This window comes from Ursus arctos, chromosome X (assembly GCF_023065955.2).
Source record: "Ursus arctos isolate Adak ecotype North America chromosome X, UrsArc2.0, whole genome shotgun sequence".
Taxonomy (NCBI): Eukaryota; Metazoa; Chordata; class Mammalia; order Carnivora; family Ursidae; genus Ursus; species Ursus arctos.
The window spans coordinates 44,630,193-44,640,502 of NC_079873.1; positions in this window are offsets into that span (position 1 = coordinate 44,630,193).

The following is a 10,310-nucleotide window of genomic DNA, read 5'->3' on the forward strand; positions in this document are numbered from 1 at the left end:
CTGTAAGACAAATGCTTGGAAACGGAATTGCTGCAAAGGTATGCACATGTTACAATTGGATAGATATTGCCAACTCTACCTCTAAAAGAGATTATACACATTTATATTCCTAGTGCCAGAGTATGAGAATGTTTTCCCCCCATATCCTTGTCAAAGTTGTGTATTTTCCCTCATTTTATCTTTGCTAATCTGGTACAAAGTAATATACCATTTTTTTAAAAGATTTTATTTTATTTATTTGACAGAGAGAGAAACAGCCAGCGAGAGAGGGAACACAAGCAGGGGGAGTGAGAGAGGAAGAAGCAGGCTCCCAGCAGAAGAGCCCGATGTGGGGCTCGATCCCAGGACCCCAGGATCACGCCCTGAGCCAAAGGCAGATGCTTAATGACTGAGCCACCCAGGCGACCCCAAAGTGATATACCATTGCTTTCATTTTCATGTTTTTGACTTTTTGGTGAAATCAAGCACATTTAATTTGTTTCTTAGCCATTTGAATTCTTCTTTTTTCAAATGTGTGGCCTATTTGTGTTGCTTGCCCAGGTTTTTATTGAATTTAGTATTTTCTTATTGATTTGAAATAGCGCTATTTATACTGTGGATAACACTTTGGCTTCCTGTCACAAATATTTTCCTTAGTTTGTTATTTGTCTTTTACCCTTGTGAATTTCTTAGAATATACAAATTTAAAATATTTTATATAATCAAATTACTGATTATATCATTTATAATAGCTGGCTTATGTGCTGTATTTTAAAAAGCTTTCCCTACCTCAAGATTATAAAAATCTTTCTCTACGTTTTCTTCTAGCACCTTTATGGTTTTAATTTTTGTCTTTAAATACTTGTCCCATACAGGTTTTATTTTGATGTATAGTATAAATATAGGTTTCCAACTTTAATTTTTCCCAATAGCTACCCAATTATTTCTATATAATTGTTGAATAGTTGATATTTTATTCATTCATGAAATCATACTAATCTCCTGGATATTTTGGAGTCCATTTCTAGAATCTTTTGTTCCAATGGGTAATGATTAAGAGTGCAAGCTTTGGAGCCAGGCTATCTGGGTTCGTGTCCCACTCTGCCATTTATAGCTTGTACATCTGTAAGATGGGGATAATAGTATCCACATCATAGGGTTGTGATTACGAAAGTTTGTTTATGTACAATAATTGGAATAGTCCCTGGCACATAAGAAGTACTGGTATTTTTGTAATATTTATTATTGTAGATTTTTATTATTGTTTTACCATTTTCATAGTTACATGATCACATTATGTGCATGTAATATTTTTGTCACCTTGTTGTAGAATAACTTCTAAGCAACTTGAATAATTTGCAGGTGACCTATAACAACTCTATTTATCCTCTACTCTTATATTTCATCTGAATTAGGCAGCTCAGCTCTGGGCAGTTAGGGAGGGAGACTAGAAGAAAGGAGAGGGGATGAATAAAACCATCCCTATTCACAGATGACAACCCCAAATATCACACACACATAGACACACAGACACACACACACACCCCTAGAACTAATAAGTGAATTTTTGTAGAATACAATTCAACACACAGAAATCAATCACATTTTTATATACTAGCAATAAACAATATTATTTATAATAGCTCCAAAAAATGAAATACTTAGGGAAAAATCTAACAAAAAATGTATAGAATCTATATGCTTAAGTCTATGAAATTCTGATGAAAGAAATTTCCAAAGGCCTAAATAACTAGACAAACATACCATGTTTATGGAGTGGAACACTCAAAATATTAAAGATGTCAGTTCTCCCTAAATTCATCTATAGATTTAATGCAGTTCCTATCAAAACCTCAGCAAGATTTTTTATAAATACAGATGTGTTGAGTCTAAAATTCATATGGAAAGGCAAAGGAAGTAGAATACCCAAAATGATTTAGAAAAGTTTAATACAGTTGGAGGAATCATACAACCTGATTTTAAGACTTACTATATAGGTACAGTAATCAAGATAGTGTGGTGTTGGTGAAGGGATAGACATATAGACCAATGCAACATAATAGAGAATGCAGAAATAGACCACACAAATATGGTCAATTGATTTGTGACAAAGGTACAAAGAATTCAATGGGGAAATGTCTTTTCAGCAAATGGTATTAGAACAATTGGACATCCATATATAAGAAATGAACTTTGACTAAAACCTCACATTTAGTATAAAAATTGATTCAAAATGAATCATAGGTCTAAATGTAAATCATAAAACTGTAAGATTTTTCAAGGAAAATATAGGGAAACATCTGGAACTTTCTTATATTGCTGGTGAGAATGCAAAATGTTATAGACACCCTGGAAACAGTTAGGCAGCTTCTTATAAAGTTAAATATACACTTACCATATGACCCAGCAATCCCAAACCTAGGTACTTGTCCTAGAGAAATAAAAACCTATGTTCATGCAAAGTCTGTACATAAAAGCTTTAAAAGTGTTCTACTCATAATCACCAAAACTTGGAAACAACCCAAATATCCGTTAAGGGATGAATGGATAAATAAACGGTGATATAGCCATCCAATGGAATACTACTCAGCAGTAAAAAGGAATGAATATGCAAGAACTTGGATGAATCTCAGAACCATTGTGTTGAACGAGAAAAGATGATTTCAGAATGTTATGTACTGTTTGCTTCCATTTATATGACATTTTTGAAAGGGCAAAAGTATAGTGATGGAGAACAAATCAGTGGTTAGGAGTGGGAGAGGGTGTGACATCAAAGTAATAGCATGATGGAGTTTTTATGGGATGATGGAACTGTTCTGTATCTTTACTATGGTGGTGGTTACACGAATCTCTGCATTTGTTAAAATTCATAGAACTATACACACAAAAAATCAAATTTAATGTATGTTAATTTAAAATTAAAATACAAAAAATGATGCTAGATTTAGAATGACACCTGCTCTGTCTGGCGGGTCAGTACACAACTACAGCTTCGTTTAACCAATTTTTATCCTTACAATTTCTTCTGGGAAGTCTAAGCTCACCTTCAAATATCCTAAGTACAGGTAGGCCTCTGTACCCAAACTACTTAATCCTGTTATGTCCTGCAAGGTGTATCAATTAGAATTCTTCCAGTTGTTGGGGCGCCTGGGTGGCACAGCGGTTAAGCGTCTGCCTTCGGCTCAGGGCGTGATCCCGGCGTTATGGGATCGAGCCCCACATCAGGCTCCTCCACTATAAGCCTGCTTCTTCCTCTCCCACTACCCCTGCTTGTGTTCCCTCTCTCGCTGGCTGTCTCTATCTCTGTCAAATAAATAAATAAAATCTTAAAAAAAAAGAATTCTTCCAGTTGCAATTAACAGCAAAAACAACACATAGTGAGATCAACCAATAAGGCCATTTTGTTATCTCCCAGACATAGAGGGATTCAAGAGTAGGTAATCCATCAGCTCAGCATCATCATTAAGAATGCAGTGTCCCTCCATCCCGTTCCACTATCCTCAGCCTGTTGGTCCTTCACTTTATGGCCCCAAGATGGCTGCAGCTACTCAGGCATCACATGGACATTCACTAACATCAGGAGGCTGGAAGAAAGGTCATAACTGTCATGTGTCCCTCTTTAAGACCAAGACAAAATTTCCCAGGTGTCCCCAGTAGGTATCCCCTCTTATCTTAGTGGCCAGAAATCATGTTCCTTGTCCATGCCCAAACCAATCATTAGGCAAGGGAGATAGAATTACCATGATCAGTCAGGTCAGACCAATGCCATTCATAGTCTGGTTCCTGGGCTGGTGCTAGTCTACAATCATTGGTTACTAGTCCAGGACAAACTAAGTACAGAAATTGAGACTACGCATGTAGAAAGTTTTATGACAAGTTGACTGAGTAATTGTGATGTCTTTTTGAATATAACAAAAATTGGGGGCCGCATTTTGTAGGTCTTCATTTGGATCCCAGCTCCCTTGAAGTCCAGGGTTGCCCTAAATATGAACAGAAATGGGGGTGTATTAGGGAGGAAGAAACTGAAGGATGGCAGTTGGGTAGAGTACCAACAATGTGGGCCATGAAAAGAAAATGACGGGAATGGTATCACTCCTAAAATCCCTGGAAAATTCCAAAGTATGTAGCAATACTGGCCTGCCTCAAGAAGCAAGAACAATCTCAAATAAATAACCTAACCTAACACCGAAAGGAGCTAGAGAAAGAACAACAAATGAAGCCTAAAGCCAACAGAAGAAGGGAAATAATAGAGATTAGAGCAGAAATAAATGATATAGATACTTTTAAAAAAACCCAATAGAACAGATCAATGAAACCAAGAGCTGGTTCTTTGAAAAAAATAGTAAAATTGATAAGCCCCTAGCCGGACTTATCAAAAAAAAAAAAAAAAAAAGAGGAAAGACCCAAATAAATAAAATCATGAATGAGAGAGGAGAAATAACTAACACCATGGAAAGACAAACAATAATAAGAGAATATTATGAAAAACTATATGCCAACAAATTAGACAACCTGGGAGAAATGGATAAACTCCTAGAAACATATAAACTACCAAAACCGAAACAGGAAGAAATACAAACTGGAACAGACCAATAACCAGCAAAGAAATTGAATCAGTAATCAAAAATCTCCCAACAAACAAAATTCCAGGGTCAGCTGGCTTCACAGGAGAATTCAACCAAACTTTTGAAGAGGACTTAATACCGACTCTTCTCAAATTATTCCAAAATATAGAAAAGGAAGGAAAAATTCCAAACTCATTCTATGAGGCCAGCATTACCCTGATTGCAAAACTGGATAAAGACTCTACTAAAAAAAGGGAACCACAGGCCAATATCCCTGAAGAAATTAGATGTAAAAATTCTCAATAAAATACTAGCAAATTGAATGAAAACGCAATGGTCCAAACCTATGGGACACTGCAAAGGCAGTCCTAAGAGGAAAATACATAGCTATCCAAGCCTCACTCAAAAGAATAGAAAAATCTAAAATGCAGTTTTTATATTCTCACCTCAAGAAGCTGGAACAGGAAGAGAAGAACAAGCCTAACCCACGCACGAGAAAGCAGTTCATCAAAATTAGAGCAGAGATCAATGAATTAGAAACCAGGAGCACAGTAGAGGAGATCAACAGAACTAGAAGCTGGTTCTTTGAAAGATTAAATAAGATCGATATCCACTGGCCAGACTTATTCAAAAGAATAGAGAAAGGACCCAAATTAATAAAATTGTGAATGAAAAGGGAGAGGTCACAACCAACACCAATGAAATAGGAAGGATCATTAGAAACTTTTATCAACAGCTTTATGCCAATCAATTGAACAACCTGGAAGAAATGGATGCCTTCCCGGAAACCTATAAACTACCAAGACTGAAACAGGAAGAAATTGATTATTTAAACAGACCTATTAATTACAAAGAGATTGAAGCAGTGATCAAAAACCTCCCGAAAAACAAGACTCCAGGGCCTGATGGATTCCCCGGGAATTCTACCAAACATTCAAAGAAGAAAAAATACCTATTCTCCTGAAGCTGTTACAAAAAAGAGAAACAGAAGCAAAACTACCAAACTCATTCTATGAAGCCAGGATTACCTTGATTCCCAAACCAGGCAAAGACCCCCTCAAAAAGGAGAATTACAGACCGATATCCCTGATGAATATGGACGCCAAAATTCTCAACAAGATCCTAGCTAATAGGATCCAACAGTACATTAAATGGATTATCCATCATGACCAAGTGGGATTCATCCCTGGGATGCAAGGGTGTTCAACATTCGCAAATTGATCAGTGTGATAGATCATATCAACAAGAAAAGAGTCAAGAACCATATGATCCTCTCTATTGATGCAGAAAAAGCATTTGACAAACTACAGCTTCCTTATTAAAACACTGCAGAGTATAGGGATAAAGGGCGCATTACTCAATTTCATAAAAACCATCTATGAAAAGCCTACAGCAATTATCATTCTCAATGGGGAAAAGCTGGAAGCCTTTCCCTTAAGATCGGGAACACGATCTTAAGGATCGCCCACTCTCGCCATTATTATTCAACATAGTACTAGAAGTCCTTGCAACAGCAATCAGACAACAAAAAGGGATAAAGGGTATCCAAATCAGCAAACAAGAAGTCAAACTGTCTCTCTTCACAGATGACATGATACTCTATATGGAAAACCCAAAAGACTCCACCCCCAAACTACTAGAAGTTATAGAGCAATTCAGTAATGTGGTGGGATACAAAATCAATGCTCAGAAATCAGTTGCATTTCTTTTTGTGTCTTCAAGATGGAAAAATATTCCATGCTCATGGATAGGAGGAATTAACATAGTTAAAATGTCCACGCTACCCAGAGCAATCTATACTTTCAATGCCATTTGTGTGGAACCAGAAAAGGCCCCGAATCGCCAAGGAACTGTTGAAAAGGAAAAAAAAAGCTGGGGTTACCACATTGCCGGATTTCAAGCTGTACTACAAAGCTGTGATCACAAAGACAGCATGGTACTGGCACAAAACAGACACATAGACCAATGGAACAGAATAGAGACTCCAGAAATGGACCCTCGGCTCTTTGGGCAACTAATATTTGATAAAGCAGGAAAATACATCCAGTGGAAAAAAGACAGTCTCTTCAATAAATGGTGCTGGGAAAATTGGACAGCTCCATGCAAAAGAATGAAACTTGACCACTCTCACACCATACACAAAGATAAACTCCAAATGGAAGAAAGACCTCGATGTGAGACAGGAATCTATCAAAATCCTAGAGGAGAACATAGGCAGCAACCTCTATGACATCAGCCACAGCAACTTTTTTCATGACACATCTCTAAAGGCAAGAGAAACAAAAGAAAAAATGAACATGTGGGACTTCATCAAGATAAAAAGCTTCTGCACAGCCAAGGAAACATTAAAAATAACTAAGAGGCAGCCTACGGAATGGGAGAAGATATTTGCAAATGACACTACAGATAAAAGACTGGTATCCAAAATCTACAAAGAACTTCTCAAACTCAATACACGAGAAACAAATAAATCATAAAATGGGCAGAAGATATGAACAGACACTTTTCCAATGAAGACATACAAATGGCTAACAGACACATGAAAAAATGTTCAAAATCATTAGCCATCAGGGAAATTCAAATCAAAACCACCTTGAGATACCAACTCATGCCAGTTAGAATGGTAAAAACTGACAAGGAAAGAAAAAACAATTGCCGAAGAGGATGTGGAGAAAGGGGATCCCTCCTACATTGTTGGTGGGAATGCAAGTTGGTACAGCCACTCTGGAAAACAGTGTGGAGGTCCCTTAAAAAGTTAAAAATTGAGCTACCCTATGACCCAGCCATTGCACTACTGGGTATTTACCCCAAAGACACAGACGTAGTGAAGAGAAGGGCCATATGCACCGCAATGTTCATAGCAGCATTGTCCACAATAGCTAAATTGTGGAAGGAGCCGAGATGCCCTTCAACAGATGACTGGATTAAGAAGATGTGGTCCATATATACAATGGAATGTTACTCAACTATCAAAAAGAACGATTTCTCAACATTTACTGCAACATGGACGGCACTGGAGGAGATAATGCTAAGCGAAATAAGTCATGCAGAGAAATACAATTATCATATGGTTTCACTCATTTATGGAACATAAGAAGTAGGAAGATCAGTAGGAGAAGAAAGGGAAGAAGAAAGGGGGGGTAAACAGAAGGGGGAATCAACCATGAGAGACTATGGACTCTCGGAAACAAACTGAGGGCTTCAGGGGGGGTGGGGGAATGGGATAGGCTGGTGATGGGTATTAAGGAGGGCACGTATTGCATGGTGCACCGGGTGTTATACGCAAGTAATGAATCATGAAACTTTACATAAAAAACTAGGGATGAGGGGCGCCTGGGTGGCACAGCGGTTAAGCATCTGCCTTTGGCTCAGGGCGTGGTCCTGGCGTTATGGGATCGAGCCCCACGTCAGGCTCCTCCGCGGTGAGCCTGCTTCTTCCTCTCCCACTCCCCCTGCTTGTGTTCCCTCTCTCGCTGGCTGTCTCTATCTCTGTCGAATAAATAAATAAAATTAAAAAAAAAACTAGGGATATACTGTTTGGGGACTAACATAATATAATAAAAAATTATTATTAAAAAAAGCAAATTGAATCCAGAAGTACATTAAAAGAATTATTCACCACGACCAAGTAGGACTTATTCCTGGGCTGCAAGGGTGGTTCAATATTTGCAAATCAATCAACATGACATACCACATTAATAAAAGAAAGGATAAGAACCATATGACTCTCTCAATAGATGCAGAAAAAGCATTTGACAAAGTACAACAGCCAACCATGATAAAAAACCCTCAACAAAGTAGGTTTACAGGGAACATACCTCAGTATCATAAAGGCCATACGTGAAAAACCCACAGCTAATTTCATTCTCAATGGTGAAATACTGAGAGCTTTTCCTCTCTAGTCAGGAACAAGACACTCTCACCACTCTCACCATGGTTATTTAACATGGTACTGCAAGTCCTAGCCACAGCAATCACACAATCAAACAAATAAAAGGCATCCAAATCATAAGGAAGTCAAACTTTCCCTATTTGCAGATGACATGATACTCTATTTGGAAAATCCAAAAGACTCCACCAATAAATTGTGAGAATTGATACACGAATTCAGTAAAGTACAGGAGACAAAATCAATGTACAGAAATCTGTTGCATTTCTTTCTTTTTTTAATTTTAATGTTTTTTTATTATATTATGTTAGTCACCATACAGTACATCCCTGTCTTCTGATGTAAAGTTCGATGATTCATTAGTTGCATATAACACCCAGTGCACCATGCAATACGTGCCCTCCTTACTACCCATCACCAGTCTATCCCATTCCTGTTGCATTTCTATACACCAATAATGAGCCGGCAGAAAAAGAGATTAAGTAATCAGTTCCATTTACAATTGCACCAAAAAAATAAGATATCTAGGAATAAACCTATCCAAAGTGGTAAAAGATCTGTGCTCTGAAAAGTATAAAACACTGATGAAAGAAATTGAAGATGACACAAAGAAATGGAAAGATGTTTCATGCTCACGGCTTGGGAGAACAAATATTGTTAAAATGCCTATACTCCCCAAAGCATTCTACACATTAAATGCAAAACCTAATCAAAACACAAACAGCATTTTTCACAGAGCTAAAAAAATCCTAAACTGTGCATGGAACCACAAAAGACCCCAAATAACCAAAGCAATCTTCAAAAAGAAAAGCAAAGCTGGAGGCATCAAAATTCTGGACTTCAAGTTAAATTACAAAACTGAAGTGATCAAGGCTGTATGGCACTGGCACAAAAGTAGACACTTAGATCCATAGAACAGAAAATGACCCAGAAACGAGCCCACAACTATGTGGTCAATTAATCTTCAACAAAGCAGGAAAGAATATGCAATGGGAAAAAGAGCATCTCTTTCACAAATGATGTTGGGGAAACTGGACAGCAACATGCAAATGAACGAAACTGGACCACTTTCTTACACCAAAATGGATTAAAGACCTAAATGTGAAACAGGAAAAAAAGTAAAATGCTAGAACACAGGCAGTAACCTCTTTGACATCAGCCATAGCAACTTCTTACTAGATGTTAGATATGTCTTTGGAGTCAAGGGAAAGAAAAGCAAAAATAAACTATTGGGACTTCATCAAAATAAAAATCTTCTGCACAGTGAAGGAAACAATCAACAAAACTAAATGGGAGAAGATGTCTGCAAATGACATATCTGATAAAGGGTTAGTATCCAAAATATATAAAGGACTTATACAACTTAACACTCAAAAAACAAATAATCTGGTTAAAAAATGGGTAGAAGACATGAATAGACATTTTTACAAAGAAGACCCACAGATGGCCAGCAGACACATGAAAAGATGCTCAACATCACTCATACCAAGGAAACACAAATCAAAACTACAACGAGATACCACCTCACACCAGTCAGAATGGCTAAAATGAACAACACAAGAAACAACAGGTGTTGGTGAGGATGTAGAGAGAGGGGAACTCTCTTACACTGTTGGTGAGAATGCAAACTGGTGCAGCCACATTGGAAAACAGTATGGAGGCTCCAAAAAGTTAGAAATAGAACTACTCTACGATCCAGCAATTGCACTACTGTGTATTTACCCAAAGGATACAAAAATACTGATTTAAAGGGATACATGCATCCCGATGTTTATAGCAGCATTATCAACAATAGCCAAATTATGGAAAGAGCCCAAATGTCCATTGACTAATGGATGGATATAGAAGATGTGGTATATATATATATATACACATAT